This window comes from Myotis nattereri (assembly GCF_964212035.1).
Source record: "Myotis nattereri genome assembly, chromosome: 1".
Classification (NCBI taxonomy): Eukaryota; Metazoa; Chordata; class Mammalia; order Chiroptera; family Vespertilionidae; genus Myotis; species Myotis nattereri.
The window spans coordinates 80,976,897-81,002,976 of NC_138075.1; positions in this window are offsets into that span (position 1 = coordinate 80,976,897).

Consider the following 26,080-nt stretch of genomic DNA (forward strand, 5'->3'; position numbering starts at 1 on the left):
TGGGGGTCCCACTTGGGTGCCTGGCCAGCCTGGATGAGGGCTGATGGCTGTTTGTAGCTGGCCACACCCCCTTCAGGGTGGGGGTCCCCACTGGGGTGCCTGGCCAGCCTTGATGAGGGGCTGATGGCTGTTTTCAGGCTGGCCACACCCCCTTTAGGGTGGGGGTCCCCATTGGAGTGCCTGGCCAGTCTGGGTGAGGGGCTGAGGGCCATTTTCAGGCTGGCTGACGACTGAAGCGCCCAGCCTCTCCTTTTTTTCTTTCTTTTTTTTTTTAATTCTGGGATTTATTTACCTTCTATAATTGAAACTTTGTTGCCATCACTGTAGCTGAGAACCAGCTCCTGCTTGCTCTAGCTCTGTGGCCAAGGCCTGCTGAAAGCAGGTATCTGGGTTTTTTTTAGCATTTATAATTGAAACTTTGTTGCTTTCGGAGCTCAGAGCCAGGCAGCCGCAGGCGGGGAACCTTGGTTTCCTCCATCACTGGAGCAAGCAAGCCTCCTGCTCGCTCCAGCTGTGTGGCTGCCGGCCACCATCTTGGTTGGTCAATTTGCATATCATGCTGATTAGCCAATGGAAGGAGTAGCGAAGGTACGGTCAACTTCCATGTTTGTCTATTATTAGATAGGATTATCTTTGCATTCATTAAGTGTACTTACTGTGTCCCAGTACTGTGTGAGGTACAGCGGCTACAAAAATGAGCAAGATCCAGTTTTTGCCAATCACAAGTATAGAGATAGAAAATCAGTCATTATGTGGCTTTATTACGTCTATGCTAGAGGGCCCTGTAGGGAATCATAGAAGAGTACACTCAGTTCAGTCTCAGGATGAGGAGGGGGTTATTCAGTCAACAGAGATTTAGCACCTAATGAGCTTCAGCTGCCTTGGGATGACATGTAGGAGGGAATCCAAAGGCTTTAGGAGATAGGAATGTTCAACTGGATTTATTACGTGCAACCTGCACACCCAGCCCCCAAACACATTCCACAAGAGAATCCAAAACACAGCCCTTTACTGAGTCATTGAAAACACACCAGAAACACACCTGCATGCCAGAAAACTCCCTGGTTGTTCTCCTTCATAGGCCAGATGTGATCATAGGGGTAGCAGAAACCCTGACCAATACAGAAGGTAACTTGATTAAAGTCATGTTTGGGGAAATATATTAGTGGAAATGTGCAATACAGAATGTAAATAGTAAAACTAGAAAGAAACAGGATAATAAGCTAAGATTGTAATGCAGATGAAAAAAATATAAGAGATTAAACTAAGGTAGAAGTGCAGATGGAAAGTAATAAATGAATGTAAAAATATTTAGTCAGTAGATTATATCCTGCTTAAACTTCTGCCTAACATGAGGTCTGAGGGAGAATGAGGATTCCAAGCCACTCCAAGTTTTCTTGTTTTTATTGGATGATGATGGCAATCATGGTATGATTCAGAATGAGTTGAAATATAGGAAGTAGAATGTTTTCTAAGGAGTGTAATAATACATTTGTTTTGGGAATGTTGGGTTTAAGAATCCAGATAAAGATAGACAATTGGGTATGTAAATCTGGACCACAGAAAGAAATCTGAACTCAAAATATGCTTTTAAGCATCATCAATGTGCAAGTGGAAGCCTTAGACATATTTGAGATAGTTTGGGTGGGTTGTGTTGAAAGAAGGAAAAGGAGACCAGAAAATAAAACCACAGGAAACCAAGATTTAACTGGCAAATGGAGGAAGAGAAAATCTACAAACATAGAGAAAGAACAACCAGAAATTTAGGTGGCAAAACATGAGAAAGCTCAGCAAGGGGTCACCATATAGTAGTCTCTCCCTTATTCAAGAAGGGCAATAGGTTCAAGACTCCCAGTAGATGCCTAAAACCACTAATAGTAATGAACTTTGACCTTTTCACTTAAAGGAGCACTTTACAGCTTCTCTTTGGTATAACTGAAATTGCCAGCATCACTACTCTTGTGCTTTGGGGCCATTGTTGAGTAAAATAAGGGTTACTTGAACACAAACACTCTGATACCATGACAGTGGATTTGATAACTGAGATAGCTACTGAGTGAGTAATGCATGGATAGTGTATACAGCCTGGATGCACTAAATAGAGGGCTGATTCACATCCTGGGTGCAATAGAGTAGGACTGTGTGAGATTTCATCACGCTACTCACAGGGTGACAAAGTTAAAACTTACATATTGTTTACTTCTGGAATTATCTATTTAATAATTTTGGACCATGGTTGACCACAGGTAACCAAAACCACAAATAATGAAACCATGGATAATGGGGACTACTATATCCTTGGAAGAATATTGATGACCTTACCAAGGCAAGAGTAGTGGTGAGAAATGACTTGGAGCTGAGGTAGTAAAGATGCTGTAGCAGACACTGGCCACATTGAAATGATTCTTAAACCCTTTTTCCTTTTCTTATCTCTACACTATAAGCTATAACACTAACACTCACTGTCTGCATCTCCTTTGCATATAAGGATCACCAGTTATGAGCAACAATTCTAAAAGGAAATCTGCTGTGGGTCTTCTGAGAAAGGTATTTTTTTCCAGATAAAAATAATCAGGGCGGGGGGCACTAAGGGGAGAAGAGCACAGGCCATAACCTTGCTTCTATTTGTGTTCGGTTGTGATGCCTGATGCTGCTGCCTCCTTATTGGCACCATGAGGTGACAAACTTAACAGATGCAAAGTTGTCGCGCTGAGGATTACAAACTAGCAAAATGATCCTTAATAGCATCATTGGCCGACGCCAGCAAAGGTCTAATTCTGGGTTTTTTATTATGTGAAAGAAATAAAATATTATTTGTTTGAGCATCAGTCTGTCATGTATGACAATGTGCAAGGTAAAGAGTCTCATTCTTAGAGACTCTTTTAAGAAGCTTGTCCTTGGGGGTAAATAGGACAGTAACTAGGACAGCCGTGGGCAAACTACGGCCCATGGGCCGGATCTGGCCCATTTGAAATGAATAAAACTAAAAAAAAAAAAAGACCGTACCCTTTTATGTAATGATGTTTACTTTGAATTTATATTAGTTCACACAAACACTCCATCCATGCTTTTGTTCCAGCCCCCTGGTCCAGTTTAAGAACCCATTGTGGCCCTCGAGTCAAAAAGTTTGCCCACCCCTGAACTAGGATATAAGTAGTTGAAGTTTGTAGGAAGGAGTGTTTTGCTTTTCTGTGGGAGAGTTAGATATTTGTTCTAATATTATTTTTGTTTTAAGAAAGGAAACATCTGTGCTAACTTGTAAGCTGAAGAGAGGGGATCCATGGAGAGGAAGTAAGTATATACAGAGGAAAACAAGATAATGAGTGATGAGGAAAGGTCTCGGGTAAGACTAAGTGAGGAAGAGTACAGGTAAAAAGATGAGCCTTGCATAGCTGAAGAGAAATCTCCCTTCCTCTGGGGGCAGAGATAAATTTGGAAAGAGATGTAAAAGGAAAGTGCAGAGGGAAGCTTTGAGAATTGTCTCCTGATTGCCCTGTAATGTTCTTCAGGCCAGCCCCCCTTGCCATTCTGTCCTGCCCAGCCAGCCTAGAGAGTCTCCTCCACCTGCCCGGCATCCAAACCAGCTCAAAAAAAAAAAAATTGAATCTCAACTAGACTGGTGATGGATTAATTTCCCTTACCTCTCTCCTCTCCCCAGGCTACTCTGCATTTTAGTACAGAATTTGTTCAAAAGAATAAATCTACTGGTAGAACTGCAGGCAGGCATTAGGAAGAGCAATTTCAATGGCCTTCAAACCAGGCCTGTAATAGGCAGTGACCTACTTACCCTTCAGGTAAGACAGGTTCTGCCAAAAGGCTCAGCATGTGCATCTATACTGTCCAGGAATTTAGAAAGGTGATAGGAGATCCCTGGGCAAAAGATGCAGCGTCAAAACAATTGTGACTTTCATTATTTGTATTTCTGGGTTATCTTTTTTCTGCAGTGATTTAGTAATTTAAAATGAAATCTCATTAGTACTGTGTAGAATACAAACACACACACACACACACACACACACACACACACACACACTCACCCTGCTTATGTCTCCACAACGAATGTGGGAGCTACTGCTGACTTTGGCTGCCCACCTGAACTGAGTCACTAAGTTTGCGCACTTCCTATCAACCTTGTGGTTTAGCAACTGCAAAGGCTGATTTGATCAAAGGTGGAACAAACTGTCTTGTATTCTGAGCCTCAAGCGTCATTTTGCCTCTTTTTAGATTTTTAGTATCATAGCAAAATGGTCAAATATTCCACATAGCTGTCAAGTTCTCCCAGATAATTCTCAGGAGCAAGTTTAGAAACAATGGAAAGCATTAAGCCTCCCCTCTTGGCTGGCAAGAAACCTTTAGGGAACTAGAAGCACTGCTGTCATCCACCCACCCACTCCTTCCTGCAATGGGCTGCAAAGGACTCACATTCAATAGGGTTTAATGCCAAGCTCTTGCAAGAGGATTCACATGATCTAATGAATTGTTATTTGTGCCTGGCCTGTTCCTAAGCCAATGCAAAATCTGAGCTGTACTGTACAGAGTTAAAAGTTTACAACCTTGCCGAAGCCGGTTTGGCTCAGTGGATAGAGCGTCGGCCTGCGGACTGAAAGGTCCCAGGTTCGATTCCGGTCAAGGGCATGTACCTTGGTTGCGGGCACATCCCCAGTGGGGAGTGTGCAGGAGACAGCTGGTCGATGTTTCTCTCTCATCGATGTTTCTAACTCTCTATCTCTCTCCTTTCCTCTCTGTAAAAACTCAATAAAATATATTTTTTAAAAAAAGTTTACAACCTTAAGGGCCTACCTACTCCATTCAATTCTAAGTATTAGTCAGTGTTTATGAGGTAGTGATGACTTTATGCCCACATTGTAGACTCCCTGGAGTAAGTGGGTCTGTAGCCCCATTTTAATAAGACAGAAAAGATCTGGCAAGTGTTGATTAGTAAATTAATGTTCTCAGATACAGTGCAAGACCCACCATCACCTCCCCCTGTTGAGAAGGAAGGAGAAAGTGAGAAAGGCAGGCCTTTGACCTGAGAGAGCTTTCCTGAAGGAAGATAAGAAACCACTAAGCACTGGCAGTGCTGACCTTGACCTGCGCCCTGTGCTCCTGGACCAGCACTCTGATCACCAGGCCCCCCTCTCCCCTGTGTTCCAGGAAACCACTCACTGTAAAGAAATACCTTCCTCCCATGACTGAGGTAAGACTCTCACAGATGGTGTCATTGTCTACCCAGGACAAAGTGAGACACACACCCTCCCCTCCAAATTCCCATTCTTTGTCTTGTGAGTGAATTCCTGAACTGCCCCCCCACCCCCACCCCACCCCACCACCACCAATCTCGACAAAATGAAACCAAGGATCCTCATAATTCTTTCTGATTTGGTTTAAACTTGTAGTTTTAAAACAATCATTTTTTTTTTTCCTTTTTCCCTTTCAGCACAATTCACTGACCCGACCTGAGTCTCTCACCTTGATGGTCGTTGATCCCTGAGGCAGCAGAAGACAATAGCCCAGTTCTGACTAATGATCACAAGGTTTAAGCCGCTGGCAGGCTAAACATAACTTCTTAATCTAAATTATGTTTCAGCTCTTGAACCCTAAGGTGGGACCTTGAAACTGGTTCTAGACACTCAGAACTGACCTCAAAATTGTCCTCAAGACCTAAAGAAATAATTTATTACCCTGTCTCACCTCTGACCAATCAGTTCCTAACACAGCCTGGAACCCCTAACCCATGGGATTTTTGCCCGATATAATCTGCAACCTACATGCCAGTGGGGAGTCAGGTCTTTGAGAGCACAAGCTTCCTGTATCTAGATTGGCCAATTCTAATAAACACTAATTCCTCTCTTTATACTGTAAGCCCCTGCTCCTGCAATTTTTGACCAGAGCACTCAGGCAGACAAACTTCATTATTGGGGTTTGGTAATAAAAACACCTGCTAACTTAACCTGTCCCAACTTTCAGCCTTCTCTTCCAGCCCCACAGGATTCTGAACTTAGATTGACCTCAGCCTAAGCCAGCATCTTCTTAAGGGCCCCTCCTAAAAAACCAGGTGACCACAAAGACAAACATTCCCTGATGAAGTGTCCAATCACACCACCTGCTCCTCCCAGGCCCACTCCCAGTTCTTTCTGGTTTTGTTTATTCCTCCCAATAAAAGAAAAGCTCTTCTCTGCCTTATTACTGAGATGCTTAGAGAACGTGTGGTCTGAGCATTCTCCTGTTGAAATAGTCTTTTCAAATAAAGTATTCCCTTACCTTAGTCTGGATTTGTTTTTTGTTTGACAGTACTTATGTTTTATTAGCTATCGCTTTAAATATGTCTTTCTTCTCAGAGATCAGGTTAGTCTACATTTGTGTTACTAAAATAAAATTGAGGCCCAGAAAGCTAAATAATCTGACCAAGTACCCTCTGCCTCAAAACACAAAGACCTTTGCAGTTCTGATTTAATTTGTGACTAATTGATATGGAGACAGATAATGCAATATAACCAGTGCCTGTTATAAAGCTGTCACATGACACAAAGCAAAAGGAGTGAGGAGATGGTGTTATAAAGTGTGGTTTCCTGCAGGGCAGCGTGGTATTGAGAGACCACCTCTGGCCTGGGGAGCAGACGCCCACGTTTCAATCACACATCTCCTAAGTGACCTTTGGAAGATGACTTATTCTCTTTGGGGCCTCTGTAATTTTATCTGTAAAATGAGGGGATTGAACTTCCTGATCTCTAACCTCCCTTCCAGCTCTAGAAGTCTATGATTCTAAAACAATTTAGAGTAAATCATAAGGATGGACCTTCAAGCAGTCAGATCAGCGAAGGTAACTGCAGTGAGGGCTACATGGTGTTACGGCCAGGGCCGTAATGAGATCTGTAATTAAATATAACAACATGGGGTCATAATCAGATCTCATGCTTCAGAAGCCACATTAATCATGATAGAGATCAGGTAGGTCGTCCTCCCCAGAATGCAATGGGGACCTTGAGAAGGAAGACAGAGCATCCCTCTCCCTCTCCACGCTGAACAGTGTGCTTTAGAGGGGGAAGCTGGGCTGGGCCAAGAGATGGGAGCTTGAATCCTCAGTTGCACTTTAGTTTCCTCCTCAGCAAATGAGAAATTTAGGTCCATGCTCTCAAACTTTACCAAAGTTTCTCTTTAAAATAAAGAGGGAGAAAATCACTAAAATAAAATTTAAAAATGAGGCCCTTGAAGGCTGCCAAAACATCTATCAAGTTTTTATTTCCATAAAAGTGAGTTAGTTATTTACTCCTACTCCATATTATAGCTGATTCTGTCTCAAATTTATAATATTTAAAGTAATTTATCACATCATAAATCTAATGATCCCTACAGACTGGAAAGCATAGCTTATGACTTCAAGACACTGTAATGAGGTGGGTGGGTGGCAGTTTGCTAAGAGTAGATGTAGGTGTAGCCCAGAGGGAGCCTTCTAGAATTGATAGTCTATGATTCTTATTCTTAGAAACATGCTTGCTTCAGGAGGAATCCTGTATTAAATTATAAGTCTGGGATGTGTGGCTGTGTGTGTGTTTGTGTGGCTGTGTCTTCCTGTGTCTGTGTGTGCTTTTGTGTGTATGTATCTCTGTGTGTGTTTGTGTGTGTCTCTGTGTGTGTTTGTGTATGTGTCTCTGTGTGTATATGTCTTTCATATGTGTGTGTGTGTCTGTGTCTGTGCATGTGTCTCTCTGTGTGTTTGTGTGTCTCTGTATGTTTGTGTATGTGTCTGTGTATATGTGTCTGTGTATATGGGTTTGTGTTTGTGTGCATGTGTCTCTGTGTATGTGTGTGTGTGTGTGTGTGTGTGTGTGTGTAGTTGTTGGAAGAACAGGCCTTGATAAGGATGAGAAGAGAAGCCAATATGGAAGAGGAAGAGGAAGGGAGTAAGGCCTCTACAATGAAAATTTTTCCTCCTATGATAACTAAAAAGCAGGAGGCAATGAGGCCTCAGACTCTTTGGAGCTCAGATCAAAGGTAGCAAATCTCTCCAGCCTGAGGCAAGCCCCGAGGCACAGAGACAATAAGATGGCACAGCCTAATAAATGCCTCAAATCTTGCTCTGATTCAAAACTAGTACTTTGCACAATGTAACACCATCTATACTTAAAATGGTGCTATCTAGCCGTATTTAATTCACATATGTCATAATATTATCAGGGCCACTTGGATGGCTCAGGGTGAGATACAGCAAAGATCTAGTCCTGAAACTGCCTCGCTCTGAATCCATGTGCTGAAAGATCCCAAACTTGTTCACAAAGGTCAGATTGGTTTATCACAGAGCCAGGGCTACCTGGTGTATCCTGTGATCTTTCCAATCAATCCTTCCCCTGTTAAAGCCATTCAAATAAAAAACTTACTTAGAGCTGCCTCAAGATTGGGAAATCAAGTTGAACAAGTCACAGTTCCTGCCCTCAAGGAAAGTACAGAAAGTTAAGTAGCTGATTACAATGCAATTTGATTCAACAGATTTATAAACTTCTACTCCCACTTCAACCTTGGAGCAGAATCCAGCAAAAACAAAATCCTTCTTGATTCCTGCTTCTCTGAGGAAGTAGATGTTAACTTAGAGCAGCGTGAAGTTCTTGGGTTGCTCCTGGTGAGTTATAACCATACCTCATAGTGCCACAACCCAGACACCACAGAGAAATTTAGGAGCACTAAGGTTTACCACTATTTGTTATACATTGGACGAATATTTAAAATAATCCTTTTACTATCTGAATGTGTAGAATATTCTTCAGAAACTGGTCCAGTATACAAACTGATATAGCGCAACCTCTGCCTCTCTAATCTTACGGTCAGTTGTTAGGAAAGAGGCTTTAAGTTTGAAGAGAAAGTGCCACCAAATCTAGTAAAAACAGCTGCCACAAAATTCTAGTCCTCTGAGATACAGAATGCAGTGGGCTAATTTTACACATGTTATTTGTTCATTTTATTATTTGAGGAATATTTTGGTATTTTCCTAGGTGAGGTAATCAGAATCTCTCTCCCTCCACCCACCACCACCCCACCAAGATATCTGCATATTAATCCTCATAACTTGTGAATAAGCAGTATTACCAGGCAAAGAGGAATTAAGATTCCAGATAGACTTCAAGTGCTTATTAGATAACCTTGAGATGGGGAGGTCATCCAGATGGTCTGAATGGGCCCAATGTAACTATAGTGTGTAAGTGAAAGAAGCAGGCAGGAGGGGGAGAACCAGAGAGCAACACCAAAAGGACTCAACCCAATGTTTCTGGCATTGAAGATGCAGAAAGAGGAGGAGGAGCCAAGGAATGGAGGAGGCTTCTAGAACCTGGAAAGCACAAGAAACAGATTCTCCCCTGGTGCATCCATAAAAAAATACAGCCCTATGGATACTTCTATTTTAGCTTGTGAGACCCATTTCAAACTTCCCACCTCTAGAACTATAAGATGATAAATTTGTGTTGCTTTAAGCCAACATTTGTGGTATTTTTTTACAGCAGCCATCAGAAACTAATATACTGGTTAGATGGGGTAGAGAGAAAAGCAACTAAAACAGCTGACAAAGCTTAGATAGAAAACAGGGAGTGATAGACACTTAAACTAGACCCACAGATAGCTGTAAGGAATGCCCGAAGGGAGTAGAGGAAAACCACCAACTAGGAAAAAATCACAGTGTGGGAGACCACAAACCACAATAACCCCTGAGAGAGAGGAGCATAAAACCACTAAGTAGTCAACTACAGAACAATGCGAGTGCCTTGAAAACTAAATCATCCCTTCAATGACTGTCTCTGAAGGTATCATTTAATTACAAGGTTGATGTCTTGTGTTCATAAAACAGACCCTGAGTCGCCATTAAAAAAAGTTCAATTACATTCTGAGTGTCTTAGAAGGAAAGGAATTGCAGACTATTTTAACTGCCAGAGCCAACCAAGTTCTCAAGTCTTACCTTTTTAACCCATGGCTGCAATTCCCAGTCTTCTTTTTCTGCACACAAATCATTTGCATGCATAAAAGCCACTCATTAATTTGGGGACCCATTGGAAAAAAAGTGAATCTGAGTATCTGAAGATGAGGGCATGTGTAACTTGAAGAACATCCTTTGGTTTACATATCACTTTGCCTTTGTTTTTCCTGTCCCACACTGACTGCATCTCATTTTCCTCCTCCAGTTTCCTCTACCTGATACATATTAGTTCTCTGGGCGTTTACTCTCTCACTTTTTTTACTTCTTATTCTCTCTATCTGATATGTAAAGTCCACCAAGTTGGAGACTTTCACCACCCTGTACATGGTAATGTCCCCAAGCCTTATCCCTACCCCAAGATTAGTTCCTTCTGAGGTTCTGACTTGCATTTCAGTCATTTGAATGCCCAGAAGCATCATGAACTCAAAAATGTGTCAAAAGGAAGCTCATAATCTCTACTCTGCCTCACCTCCTTGAATTGTGACACCAATCCATCCAGTTCAGCCGTGGGCAAACTATGGCCTGCGGACAGGATCCGGCCGTTTGAAATGAATAAAACTAAAAAAAAAAAAAAAAAAAAAAAAAAAAAAAAAAAAAGACCGTACCCTTTTATGTAATGATGTTTACTTTGAATTTATATTAGTTCACACAAACACTCCATCCATGCTTTTGTTCCGGCCCTCCGGTCCAGTTTAAGAACCCATTGTGGCCCTCGAGTCAAAAAGTTTGCCCACCCCTGATCCAGTTGCTCAAATTAGAAAGCTGATGTTGTCTTCTCGCAGAGTCCCACAATTATACACTAGAATGCAGATAGGAGTCCTTTCCTTAGTACTTACACATCCTCCCTTCCTTCCTTCCTTCCTTCCTTCCTTCCTTCCTTCCTTCCTTCCTTCCTTCCTTTATAATAGCACTTTCATGATTATTACTGTTGCATAACAAACACTCTAAAATTTAGTTGCATAAAGCAACCATTTGAGTATGCTCATTTATTCTGTGGACAGAAGGCAATGAAGAGGGCTTATCTTTGCTTCATGGTGTGTGTGATTTCAGGAAGATCACAGGCTGGGGTGATTCAATGGCTGGGGACTGGCATCATCTAAAGGCATCTTTACTCACATTGTTGTTACTATCTTTGGAAAACATAATCTACAGCAAATACCTTGCTTACATATCTGTCACGTTTGCCAATTGCAAAATTATGGCAGTCATTAAATGATCCACCACTAGATCTTATCATTAGCTACGTTAATAAATAAATACATACCACAAGTTTTTAAAAATTATTTTATATGTGTGTGGTAGGCAGTTAGACAGACATGAACAGAACAAGGATGATGGGCCAAGTACAGAAGGTCATCAGGGTGGAAAGCCCCGGGTGCCTAGCAATGGGCAAAACTGGGACAATAAGGACCTCGCCCTCAGGGTAGCCTTTCCTCCCCTAGCATATTGCTGGTCATTCTGTTTAGAACCCCTGACCGTCCATATCGCTGATCATGCAGTTCGGACCCTCCCCTGACCTTTCCTTCTCTGACATGTTGCTAGTCAGGGTGGTCAGACCCCTTTAGAGGCAGAATGAACAAGCCAGTTGGAGAATAGCCCTTAAGCATTAAGCCCCCAGAACAATGAGGTTCTTACCTGCACCAAATACCTCTAGGACTCAGTTGTATTTCAGCTCCAGGCTCAGAAAAGCAGCAAAACCAGATAAGCTATGCCACAGCTGACCTCAGGAGCAGATACATTGACAAATGACCTCCTGCCCTAGTGCTGACCAATCACTGGAGACCGTGACCTTGAAAGGACACGCCTGGAAAGCTGATGAATATTCTATTGAGAAACTCCCCTGGGACCTTCCCTAAAATCTCCATCAGATGGAGAACCCAGTGTGCTCTCCTGCCCAGGAGCCCACCTGCACTTCTCCCCCACCCCTCCCCCTCTTCTTCTTCCCAGGCCTGTTACCTTTACCATTCTTTCTCCTTAGCTCTCAGAGCCCTTCTTTTGTCTCTGTAACGTGTTTCCTGAGCCCATGTCCTCTACCACTCATTTCTACCTCTGTGATCTTCTAAATAAACTTTCTCTTATTGTTTGAGCTTTGATTCTGAATTCTTTCCCAGCCAGAATTCAGGTACTGAGGTTGCTGAACCAAGGTCTGGTCTGACTCCACCGTTCTAACACTTGGTGCCATTTCTTACTGCCAACATGTGTATTTTAATATGTCCTTTGGAATCGTACATATTTTTTGGTTAATGCGTTATATTGTTTTGAGAAAAAGTTCTTAGCCAGTGGAATTCAGGCACAATAAAAGGTTCAAAACTTCGATTTTACTTTGAATGAGGGAATAAATGAATAGCAGCAATAAATATGGCTAACATTTGGTGGTAGATTCTAGTTATGTAGATTTTTTAAAAATACATTGCCATATTTGCTAAACAAATATTGTGATACTCTCTAGAGATACATTTTTACCTTGTTTGTTTTAGTCCATATTTCATTAGAGCTCAAGAATTCTGTAAATACAATGATAAAAAATTAAACAAGAATTAAAACAATATATTCTTGCATTGTAACACTTTGAGTAGATCTAGATTCCATAAGTAGAGGAAAAACAAACCTGGAGAAGGTTCATTTAGTCCTACTTTTCACATAATAAGGTCCTTAGAATGCTAGTTCTTGTGTAATATTTTTTTAAATATGTTTTCATTGATTTTAGATAAAGGCAGGGAGAGGAACAGAGATAGACACATCAATTGGCTGCCTCCTGCAGGCCCCCTACTAGTCAACCTGGGCATGTGCCCTGACCAAGAATTGAACCAGCAGCCTCCTGATTCATAGGATAATGCTCAACCAACTGAGCCACACCAGTCAGGCTGGTTCTGTGCAATATTAACAAATCATACATGAAAAGGAAAAAAGAAAAGGAAGGAAAGAAGGAAGGAAGGAAGGAAGGAAGGAAGGAAGGAAGGAAGGAAGGAAGGAAGAAAGGAAGGAAAGGAGGGAGGAAGAGAGGAAGGGAGGGAGAGAGGGAGGGAAAATAAAACAAGTCAGGGTATTCACTGGTCAAATTAGAGGAGGCAACTCTTAGTTAAATGCAATATAAAGTTCCTTTGTTATTGGACATCCATGCTCATGATGAGTCACTGAGAAGAGAGAGAAGTGTGTACAGTGTTTTCCAATCCTGCTTTCTCGTGAGTATATCACATATTATAGAAAGACTGATCCAGTCCAGTTCCCTCGCTATGCATCCACAGAAATCAAGGTCCAAAGAGGTAAATAACATGCCCGAGGCCAGCCAGCTGTTGGGGGAGCAGGGCCAGGTCTAGAACCTGGCTCCTGGCTCCCAGTCAAGGACTATTCCCGCTCTCCCACTATACCTATTAATTAGGAGTGCAGGTGTCTGCCTGATAGAAAAGAACAACAGTGATAAATGAAAAGTCAGTTACAAACTAATTATTGGAATAAGTAATCTAAATGGGAAATAGTGATGAGACAGAAGTAACTCTTAACAATTTTGCTTAAATAAGAATTACTGACATATTTTTTTTTATATCTATCCTCTCCATGAAGAACAGTGTTTCACCCTGCTTTAGCCCTGACATCTCTGTAGGACTTGTGGTGGAGTGAGGTTTAGAGGAAGGCAGGGGGAGGGGCACACTTGGCAAGACACAGCTGAGTTGAATAGAAAGCAAGTAATGGTGACCAATTTTCTACCTTTCCTGCTGAGAATCAAAAATGACTGTGGCCTTGCCCTAACCGGTTTGGCTCAGTGGATAGAGCGTCAGCCTGTGGACTCAAGGGTCCCAGGTTTGATTCCGGTCAAGGGCATGTACCTTGGTTGTGGGCACATCCCCAGTAGATGTTGTACAAGGGGCAGCTGATCGATGTTTCTCTCTCATTGATGTTTCTAACTCTCTATTTCTCTCCCTTCCTCTCTGTAAAAAATCAATAAAATATATATTTTTTTAAAAAAAAATAACTATGGCCAAACAGTAGACTTGAAGTACCATTATGAAAATTTATTACTTATAGATCTGATTTTTTTTTCATTCATATCTACAGGTTGAAAAGAGGTTCTCCTCCTAAAATAGTTAATTTTAACATAATAAAGCAGAGGAGAATTGCTAATTTGGTCTATGGAAAGTCTGAATCCTATATAATAAAAGCCTAACATGCTAAGTGTCTGGTAGTCCGGTCGGCCATTCAGCCAATCAAAGCGTAATATGCTAATGATATGCTAAGGCCACTCAACCACTCGCTATGACATGCACTGACCACCAGGGGGCAGACGCTCTGACTGGTAGGTTAGCTTGCTGCTGGGGTCCAGCCAATCGGGACTGAGCAAGACAGGCTGGACACGTTCCGGAGCCCTCCTGCAGTCCCTCCCTGGCTAACCAACCTCCTGCGTCCTTCCCCGGCCCCGATCGTGCACAGGTGGGGTCCCTCGGCCTGGCCCGCACCCTCTCGCAATCCCAGCTGTGGGACCCACCCCCAAGTGCATGAATTTCATGCACCGGGCCTCTAGTATCTTAATAATGCCATACCCTGAGGGCAGCCTCCTGGGTTTGCCTAAATTCTGCTCCTGTACTCCTAGGATCTAACTTTTGCTATAGCCAGAAGGAACCTAAGCACTGACAACTAGCTCAAGAAAATGGTAGGGTGCAAAAGATGATCAAAGACTCAGAGGCCATGAGGGAAAGGGGGAATAAATGGGTAATTCAAAGGAGAATCTCCACAGTTCTGAGCTAGAGGACAAGTTCCAGATCAAAGAATGGAGACTTCCATGGAGTAAGTGGAATGAGATAGAGGTCAAGGGGTATGGGCGAGGAGCTGATGGGAGATGGCATACCAAAATGTTTTAAACCTTATTCTCACCTATGTTTATGTACTTGAATGGCTAAAAAAATAGGGCATTGAAGTTGTGGACGGCATAGCTCCTTCCTTCCAATTATGAAACCTAGAATTGAAATTATGGCATCTCATGATAGAAATGATAGGACTGATTTTAGGTAATGCCATAACCCATATGTGTTTAGACTTCAAGGAAACTGTCATGGTGAGGAGACAGAAGGAAGCTAGGTAGACAGGGGAGGAACCATGGGGTGAGATATTAGAACATGGAAACCCAGCTGGGTGGAATTACAAGGACAACTCAGCAGGGCAGGGAAGGAAGGGTGCAGGGAAGCAAGAGACAAATTTTAAAATGTATGGATGTTGCTAAGATAGCTTGCAGATAACCAATCACAAGATAATGAGGTGTATAACCAATACCAAGAATGTTATTAAGGCAGAATTCTTTAAAAGGACCAATCAGGAGCTAGCAGGGCATATATCTGTCCCTAAACTAAAAAGCATGGGCTTTTTCTGTCCCTTCTCTCCCTCTGTCTCCCTCTCTCCCCCTCCCATGTGCTAGTTTCCTGGCTCCTGTGGTGGGGGATACTCCCTTGCGCCCAAGTGGCTTACGGCCATGTAGGACTCCACAGATGGACTAATAGTCTTTTATTCGCATGGGTGCTGAACTACACCCAGCTGCAACATGACCTGCTTTTGGAACTCTAGCTGCACCTTTTCCAGGATGGGTTTCTCTCAATGAACGCTGCTTCCACTAACCATTTTTATCTGCAAATCCATTCTTTGGTTTTTGAGAAAATGAATTCGGACTCAAATACCCCACCTTTTGGTTTCAATGGGACTCTTAGATAAGACAAACTAATCTGTGTCCCAATAGAAATGCCAATTTTGAAAGAGATGTGTGAGGAGGCAGGGAATGTGAGACTTTGAGAATCAAGCTCAATTAACTGGAAAGCCCCTTGTCCACAAAAGGGAGGGAGAAGAGAAACAACTTCTTATCTAAAAAGAACACAGGTCTGAATCTGAAGGCCACCAAGGCACATTACTGAGGTGAGGGATTACATACAGTAGCCCACCCCCCCCCCCCTCCACCCCACACTCCTTATCCGCGGTTTCACATCCCAAGATTTCAGTTACCTGTGGTCAACCATGTGGAAAAATATTAAATGACTGTCTGTTCTATGCTTCTATGTCTCTGGATCTATTTTGTTCATCCATTTATTTTTTTCATTAGATTCAACATCTGAGTGAAATCATGTGATAAAAATATTAAATGAAAAGTTCCAGGAATAAACAACTAACAAGTTTTAAATTGCTCACTCTTCTGAATAGTGTTAAGAAATCTCATAGCATTCTGCTCCATCCCTCCCAGGATGTGAATATTCCCTTCATCCAGTGAATCACACTGTGTACAGTACCTGCCCATTACTCACTTAGTAGTTATCTTGGTTATCACCTCAACTGTCGAGCTATGACAGAGTTTGTGTTCAAGTAACCCTTAGAGTAGCCAAGCTATATAGCAATGCCTATGTCATTCACCTCATTTCATCTCATTACATAGGCATTGTATCATCTTACATCATCACAAGAAGGGTGAATGCAGTACAATAAGATATTTTGAGAGGGACAGAGACCACATCTACATAACTGTTATTACAGCACTAGTGGCCCCGTGCACAAAATTCATGCATGGGTAGGGTCCCTAGTGGCTGCTCGCTGTCGACTGCCAGCTGTGGTCTTCCTTTGTTCCGCACTATGGTCAGTGCATGTCATAGCAAGCTATCGAACTCCTGGTCACTCAAACTCCTGAGGGGACTCTTTTCATATTAGGCTTTTATAAATATAGTAGAGGCCCGGTGCAGAAAAATTTGTCCACTCGGGGGGGTCCCTGAGCCCAGCCTATGCCCTCTCGCAGTCTGGGACTCCTCGGAGGATGTCAACCTGCTGGCTTAGGCCCACTCCCTGGGGGGTCAGGCCCAAGCTGGCAGTCAGACATCCCTCTGGCAGTCTGGCAGCCCTCGGGGGATGTCCACTTACCAGCAGGGAGCAGACCTAAACTGCAGTCAGACATCCTTAGTGCTGCTGAGGAGGCAGGAGAGGCTCCCGCCACCACCGCTGTGCTGGCAGCCATCAGCCTGGCTTGTGGCTGAGCAGAGCTCCCCCTATGGGAGTTCACTGACCACCAGTGTATTGAGCATCTGCCCCCTGGTGGTCAGTGTGTGTCATAGTGACCAGTCATTCCCAGTCATTCTGCTATTAGAGTCAGTTTGCATATTACCCTTTTATTATATAGGATAGAGGCCTGGTGCACGGGTGGGGGCCGGCTGGTTTGCCCTGAAGGATGTCCTGGATCAGGGTGGGGGTCCCGCTGGGGTGCCTGGCCAGCCTGGGTGAGGGGCTTATGGCTGTTTGCAGGCTGGTCAAGCCCCCCGGTGGGGACCCTCACCCCATGGGGGTTTGGCCAGCCTGGGTGAGGGGCTGATGGCTGTTTTCAGGCTGCCCAAACCCCCTTCAGGGTGTGGGTCCCCACTGGGGTGCCTGGCCAGCCTGGGTGAGGGGCTGATGGTTGTTTTCAGACTGACCAAGCCCCCCGGCGACCAAAGCTCCCAGCCTTTCCTTTTTTTGTTTTTGTTTTTTATTCGCTCCAGCTCCGTGGCCATGGCAACTGGAAGCAGGTATCTGGGGTTTATTTACCTTCTATAATTGAAACTTTATTGCCTTGAGAGGAGGCAGCAGCTGGCTGGGAAGCTTGACTTCTTCCATTGCTGGGGCAACTAAGCCTCCTGCTCTTGGCCGGCTGGAAGCAGGTATCTGGGGTTTATTTATCTTCTATAATTGAAACTTCGTTGCTTTTAGTGGAGCTCAGAGCTGGCTGAGAAGCTTGGCTTCCTCCATCATTGGAGCAACCAAGCCTCCTGCTCACTCCAGCTCTGTGCCTGCTAGCCGCCATCTTGGTTGGGTTAATTTGCATACAGTCTGATTGGCTGGTGGGTGTGGCTTAAGGGATAGCGAAGGTATGGTCAATTTGCATGTTTATCTATTATTAGGTAAGACTAGAGGCCCAGTGCACAACTTTGTGCATAGGTGGGGTTCCTTGGTCTGGCCGGTGATCGGGGCTAATGGGGGCTGATGGGGGCCTGCCGGCCAGGGAGGAACCTTGGGAGGGCTCCAGGCCATGTCTGGCCCTCTCGCCCACTCCCAATTGTCCAGACTCCAGCAGCAAACTAACCTACCAGTCAGAGCATCTTCCCCCTGGTGGTCAGTGCACATCATAGTGACTGGTCAAGCAGTCGACCAAACGGTCAGACACTTAGCATATTACACTTTTATTATATAGGATAGATATTGTTATAATTGTTCTATTTTATTATTATTTATTGTTGTTAATCTTTTACTGTGCCAAATTTATAAATTAAACTTTGTGATAGGTATATATGTATAGGAAAAAAACATAGCATATATAGGATTTAGTACTATCCTTGGTTTCTGGTATCCACAGGGATCTGAGAATTTCCCAAGAATAAGGCAGGGGAAGGGGAGGCTACTGTATTAGCACAAACAACAAAGATATTGTTTGTGAAATGCTGACTGTTCCCTAAAATAGTTAAGCTACTAATTCTAACGGGAAACGACAACCAAATCCTTATTGAGAGATAATCCAGCCTCTAAGAATTCCACTTTCCACAAATTCTCCTTCTCCCACTTTTTAAGTTGGGTGAGTTGGAATTATCCTTCTGGAGAAACTCAACAAGATTTCTCAGTTTGTCTTTGTATAAAGAAGACAGGGCGCTCAGAAAACTCATCCTGCAACCAGCAAGGAGGCAAAGGGCCCCGGCAGGGCAGGCTCTGCAGCTACACTGGTGGGTCTCCACTTGAGTTTGTCCTTCAGAGTCCTGAGAATGACTATTCCATAATTCTCTCACCTGATTAATTTTTAACTCTGAGCATAATTACACTCTTCCGAAGGTAAATCGGTCTTATAAATCAGTCGTGGCTGACAGTTCCCTGTGCGCAGCACAATTGGCTTGGGTGCGGTGGGGGGAATGCTGGCCAAAGTGCTGACTCCTCCACCTTCTCTCCCTTCCAGGCTGCCTGTCCCTTCCCAGAGCAGAGACCCGGGACCCTGCAATGGGATGATGGGGAAGCAGGAGGCTGACCTGAGGTTTGCAGAGGGTGTGATTTCCTTTTAAAGCAAGGCGAAAGGGAGATGGGGAGAAGGAAGCTTACAGACTTCTCTGTTAAAGCTGTGCTGAACTCTGGCCTTCTGGCAAGCTGCGGCAAGCCGCCAATTTGAAGTGTGTGAGCTTTAATCTGCTTCTGGCCTGATGGGCTCTCGTGTCCACAGGGAGCTGGGAGGCATCCATTAGGCCGGACCAAGGAGATGGAGCGTCTAGGAAATATGTTAATACGAAACCCTCCCCGGCTGCCTGCCCCTGCCCTTGCCTTGTCTGACAGCCTCAGAAAGTGACATTTCAGGAGTGTGCTGTTCCTATCAGAGCGCCCCAAATTCACATCACTTCATTGTATTAAACTCTTTTTTCTTTGAGGACTGCAATGAGCAATTCACTTGTTAAAAATATGAGGGTTTTTTTTTTTTTGCTTGTTTTTAAGTGTAAGTTGGGATGGCTTTGTGCACAGAAAAACTTAACTTCTTAAACAATGTAATCACTAATCCTTTGTTTTTAAAATGGATATATGAAATATTAAAGTTATAAATTTTAAAATCTAGTGTATTTTAGGTGTTTAATTTCTACCTATAAATTTTATTCAATTTATAAGTGTAGTTAATTTAGCAACAATTTTAAAAGGGAAACTTTGGCTAATATTTGGACCCAGCTACAAAATTTTGTGACATATTTCAAATATTCTAAATTGGATTTATCAATTGCATATATCTTCTTTCCTATTTAAATTCAACTTTCAGATTAACAAACTTTCCAGTTTATCTACACTAATAAAAGACAAAGATGATAATTGACTGTACCTTTGCTAAGCCTCCAAGCCACCCCCACCAGCCAATCAGAGCGACTATATGCAAATTAACCCAACCAAGATGGCATCCGGCAGCCGCAGAGCTGGAGCAAGCCAGAGGTTTGGTTGCCCGGGCGATGGAGGAAGCCAAGCTTCCTGCCTACCCTGAGCCGGCTGTGGCCTCCTCTCACGGCAACAAAGTTTCAATTATAGAAGACAAATAAATCCCAGATACCTGCTTCCAACAAGCCTCCACTGGGAGCTTGGGTGTCTGGGGGCTGTGGCCAGCCTGCAAACAGCCATCAGCCCCTCACCCAGGCTGGCCAGGCACCCCAGGGGATACCCCCACCCTGAAAGGGCTGTGGCCAGCCTACAAACACCCATCAGCCCCTCACCCAGGCTGGGCAGGCACTCCTATATAATAAAAGGTTAATATGCAAACTGATCCTAACAGCAGAACGACAGGGAATGACTGGTCACTATGACACACACTGACCTCCATGGGGCAGACGCTCAATGCAGGAGCTGCCCTCTGGTGGTCAGTGCACTCCCACAGGGGGAGCTCTGCTCAGCCACAAGCCAGGCTGATGGCTGCCAGTACAGCGGTGGTGGTGGGATCCTCTCCCACCTCCTCAGCAGCGCTAAGGATGTCCAACTGCAGCTTAGGCCTGCTCCCCGCTAGCAAGTGGACATCCCCCTAGGACTCCCTGGCTGCAAGAGGGATGTGTGACTGCCAGCTTATGTCCAATCCCCCAGGGAGTGGGCCTAAACCAGCAGGTGGTCATCCCCCGAGGGGTCCCAAACTGGGAGAGGGCACAGGCTGGGCTGAGGGACCCCCCCAAGTGCACAAATTTTTGTGCATTGGGCCTCTAGTTTTAGAATAGTAACCCTTATAAATTAAACTTCATACTATTGAAGAAGGAATTTAGGGGGAACATAGGCAGGCTTAGGGATTTTTTACAATTGGGGTCCATTGAAAAGCACAGGGCTGCAGACTGGGAGAAGGTACATTTCCATAACACAAGGAAGCCAGGTGCAGTTACATCTCCATAAGAGAAGGGGGCAGCAACAGTTGCATTTCCATAAGACAAGGGAGCTGGAAGTAGCCAAGGAAGGTCTATATTTACAAAATAAAGAAGGAGGAAGAAAACCCAGAAGGAATAGGAGAACAATGAGGGAGGAGAGCTTCACAAGTCTTACGTGATGTTTGACCTTTGAGCTAAGGGGTTGATATAGTGACCAATTTGAAGGGGAATATTGACCAATCAGAGGGGATATCAGGACACAGGAACTGCAGCCTAAATAAACCATAAGGAAAAGGAACTGGGTGGGACTCTTCCCCCTCCCTACATGGGAGTCAGTTCTGCTGAACTCTTTCCCTTTCCCCATGTGGGGGTCTGTACCTATGCTTCAATAAAACTCCATCTTTGCTATACCACTTTCTGTCTGTGGATTCATTTTTCGATTCTGGTGGACAAAGTATCTGGGTTCCAGTCCAAAAATTCGGTATCACTATGGGGAAACCCAAATTCTCTTAAATGTCCAAACTGAGTGTAGATTTAGTCCGATATGAACTAAGAGTTACAAGTAGGTATGAATTATGCAGTTAACATGTTCAGTTGGAATTACAAACTGACCTGTTATTCTGATAAAGTCCAATTGTCTTAAATATCATTATACTTAAAATGTAAAATATGTTCATATTTCTTAATACTAAAATATCAATACTATGCATACGTTGTTAAAAACATTCCCATACTTATTTCTAAATCTACCTCAAGTTAAAATTTTCTTATTCATTAAGAAACAAAATATATCTTAGATATAGTTTGGGGATTGTCTTTCTAAAAGAATGGCCTCAGCTTGTGAAAGCTTCTTAAATAACCGAAGGATATTGGTCATACTTAGTGGTCTGCAATCTTGATAGGAAATGAGAAGTGCTGTTAATAGTGGCTACATCAACAACTTCAAAATCTGAAGAAGATGGCCATGTAGCACATGTCTTTTGGTTTTTGAAACACATCATTACCCTATTTGTAATTCAGTTTAGAGTTTGCAACCAAACCCAAAATGACTATAATAGTCAAGTGAATGCTTACATATATTTTATTCTTAAGTTATATATGCTTTTTGCTCTAAGCCTAAAGTTTTAAAAAGTCATGGAAGCAAAAGCATTTTTTAAAAAAATTATGGAGAACTTCAAACATATACAAATCTTTTAAAAGGAACAATGAGACCCTGATTTCTACACCCACCCATCACTCAGTTCTAACGATCATCAGCTCCTGCCTAATCCTGTCCCAGGCTCATATTTATCCATTTCTTCCTCCTGCATTATTGTGAAGCAAAACTTAGATATCAGATCTTTTTATTTATAAGGAATAAGAACTATTTTTTAAAGAAAACACAGTGACTTACCATTACCACACCTAAAAAAATGATCAAATATCCAGTGTTTGAATTTCTGATTCTTTCATGAATGTCATAAAATTTTGTGGTACATTCATTTGAATCAGGATCTGAAGGAAATTTTTTTAAATCCACACTTTGCAATCAGTTGATATGTCTTTTAAATATCTTTTAAAGTTTAAGAGTCTCCTCAACTATCTTTTTCTTGCAATTTATTATTGAAGAAATGAATGATTTATCCTACAGGGTTTCTCTCATTTTAGATTTTGCTGTTTGCATTATTTTTGTGTAGATTATAAGTTTTTTATATATATATTTATATATATATATATATATATATATATATATATATATATATATATATACACTAGGGGCCCGGTGCACGAAATTCGTGCACTGGGTGGGGGGGGGGGGAATGTCCCTCAGCCCAGCCTGCCCCCTCTCACATACTGGGAGCCCTCAGGCGTTGACCCCCATCACCCTCCGATCGCCTGATCAGCCCCTTGCCCAGGCCTGACCCCTCCGCCAGAAGTGTCAGGCTTGGACAGGGGACCCCCATCTCCCCCCGATCACTGGCTCTGGCCCCCGCCCAGGCCTGAGGCCTCTGGCCCAGGAATCATGCCTGGGCAGGGGACCCCCATCTCCCTCTGATCGCTTGCTCCACCCCCCGCTCAAGCGTGACCCCTCTGACCCAGGCTTCAGGCCTGGGCAAGGGGACCATCATATCCCCCCAATCCCCGGCTCCGCCCCCCACCCAGGCCTGATGCCTCAGCCAGAGGAGTTGACCCTCATCACCCTCCGATCACCAATCACCGGATCGGCCCCTTGACCTGGCCTGAGGCCTTGGGCAGAGGTGTCAGGCCTGGGCAGGGGACCCCCAGCTCCCCGCGGTTGCAGGCTCCGCCCCTGCCCAGGCCTAACGCCTCTGGCCTAGGCTTCCAGCCCGGGCAGCGGGGACCTGCAGTGGCAGCAGGGGGCGCCGCGATCGTGGGCTTCGCTTTAGACCCAGGCAAGGGACCCCTAGCTCCTGGGACTGCCAGCTTCGACCGTGCCCAGCTCCCATCGCAGGCTCCACCCCTACTTCCTGCTATCACTGGCCAGGGCGGCAAAGGCGCCTGATTCTCCGATCATGGCTGGGGGGCAGGGCAAAGGCGGCCCCAGGGCCACCTTTGCCCTGCCCCCCAGCTCTTAGCTCCCCCCTGGGTTTCCGATCACTGTCAGTGGCAGGGGGCTTCTTCCTGCTTTCCCTTTCGCCTCCCTGCATTGTGCCTACATATGCATATTAGCCGTCATCTTGTTGGCAGTTAACTGCCAATCTTAGTTGGCAGTTAACTGCCAATCTTAGTTGGCGGTTAATTTGCATATAGCCCTGATTAGCCAATGAAAACGGTATCGCCATACGCCAATTACCATTTTTCTCTTTTATTAGTGTAGACTAGAGGCCCAGTGCACAAAAATTCGTGCATGTGGAGTTGTCCCTCAGCCCAGCCTGCCGCCTCTCACAGTCTGGGAGCCCTCAGAGGATGTCCTATTGATGGCTCGTCTGCGGGAGGCGACTGGGCTGATCGGGGGAAGGCACCATCACCCTGCTGCTCCTGCCACTGCCGGCCACCACAGCTGCCAAGGTGTTTTCATCAACATGGACTCCAGTCCCTTCACCACAAAAAAATGACAACTTTCTTTAGGCATTTTCAAGATATCTTTTTCATAGGATATCACATTTCTTTCTTTTTTGTATCCTCACCTGAGGATATGTTTCCATTGATTTTTAGAGAGCGTGGAAGAGAGAGGGAAAGACAGAGAGAAACATCTAAGTGAGAGGAACACTTTGATTGGTTGCCTCCTGCATGAGCCCTGACCTGGGCCCGGGCCAGGGAAGAGCCTGCAACCTAGGTACATGCCCTTGACCAGAATCAAACCTGGACCCTGCGGTCCACAGGCTGAGGCTCTATCCACTGAGCCAAACCAGCTAGGGCAGGATATGACATTTCTTAGCCCCTCCAGCAGCGGACCTTCATTTTGTCTTCCAGGAGTGAGGTGGAAAAACCATACATCACCTTCTTAGATTCTTATTACCCAAGTTACCAAGAACACTGTGAGTGGTGTACTGGGAGCTTAGCCAATGAGCGGTCAGAAAAGGTGTTTCCTCTACAGCTCATGCGCAGAGGCGGGACTGCTGGCACGCCATGGATGTCAGGCCCTCTCCTCTCTGGGCCTGCCCTCGGCCCCAGTAGTTGCAGGTGGGCCCACCCCCACCCTCTCCTCTCTGGACCTGCCCTCGGCCACAGCGGCTGCAGGAGGGGACAGGCCCGCCCTCTCCTCTCCAGGACTGTCCTTGGCTGTGGAGGCTGCGGGCAGGACCGCCCCCACCTTCTCCTCTCCAGGCCTGCCCTTGGCCGTGGTGGCTGTGGGCAGGCCCAGCCTCTTCTCTCCGGGCAGTGGCCTGTGCCATCCATGGCTTGCCTCACTGCACAGCAGTCCCTTCCCACCCACCTGCGTGTGCAGCCTCCTCCTGAGCGGTCGTAACTGTTATGGCGTCCCGGCTAATTTGCATATTACCCCTTTATATATGTAGATATATAGATCTATCTATCTATCTATCTATCTATCTATCTATCTATCTATCCCTTTGTTCCCAGTAGAAAAGAAGTATAGAATAATCAATGCTAAGGAGAAGTAATGAAGCAGAAAAAATGACATACAGTTAGGGTGAAGGGTTAACATTTTAGAAAGAATGGCCAGGGCAGGCCTCACAGAGAAGGAAGTCAGAGATTAGCCAGGGAACTCGTGGGTGAAACATGGAGCATGAAGGCCATGAGGTGGGAGCAAGCCTAGCAGGCAAAAGAGTGGGACCAAAGTGGAGTGAAAGAATGAGAACATGATAGAGGTAAAGTCAGAGTTAAAAGGGACTAGATAATAGAAGGCCCTGCAGATACAAAGACTGTGGCATCAAAGTGGGATGCAGGTCTCTGTCATTCAATCACCCTCTGCCCACCAGTCTGCGGGAAGCTCACTTTCTTTCTTAGGGGTCAGCCCCTCTACTTTAAGAGCCCAGTCTGTATTTGTCCCCACAGGACAGGGGAGGGGTCAATTTCAGGCAATCCACCTAGAAACACAAATGAAAGCTTCGAAGTAATGTGTCAGAACTCCTCTTTTTTCTGCCTGAAGGGAAATGAGCTATAAAATGTCCTGATGCAAGAGAGACCAGAACTCACACCTCATGGCTTCACCTTCTAATCCTGAAAAGAAAGGAAGGTGATGGGAGATAGAACACAGAAATCAGCATTTTATCACTTCATTCTTTGGCCCTGGAGATCCAGGCTCTGAGGACACCACCTGCCATAGAGTATGGAGCTTAACAGGGTCCTTGGTAATTACTGATTTGCTCTCTATTTCACCTTCTTTGAACGGTGACCTCTATGAGGAAAAGACTGAGCTTTATTTAATTTTCCATCTTTAGCTTCCATGACATAGCTTGTCACAAAGTAGGTGTTCGCCGAATGATTGTTGAATAAGTGATATCAGTGAATTGCAGGGATAATAAATATTCATGTCTCTGTCAAAGAATCGGTTCATGAAAACCAAAGAAAAAGAGGAGGCAATGTGATATGGTGTAGCCCATCTTGAATGGGTCATAGGACTACTGTGTCAGAAACTACTGGTTGTCCCCAAGATCCATTCTTCTCATCTAAAGTTCCATAATTTTTAGGTAGGCTTAGGTGCTCCCATGAACCTTGGTGTGGTCATGTGATCAAATTATGGCCATGGGATATTTTCGATGGATGGGGAAATGATGTGTATCTTTCAGAGGAAGAAAGGTGTGGTCCTGTAGCCCTTCACACTGGCTAGAATGAGGATGTGATAATGAGGCATCTTGGATAATGCTGACCACGCAATATTCTT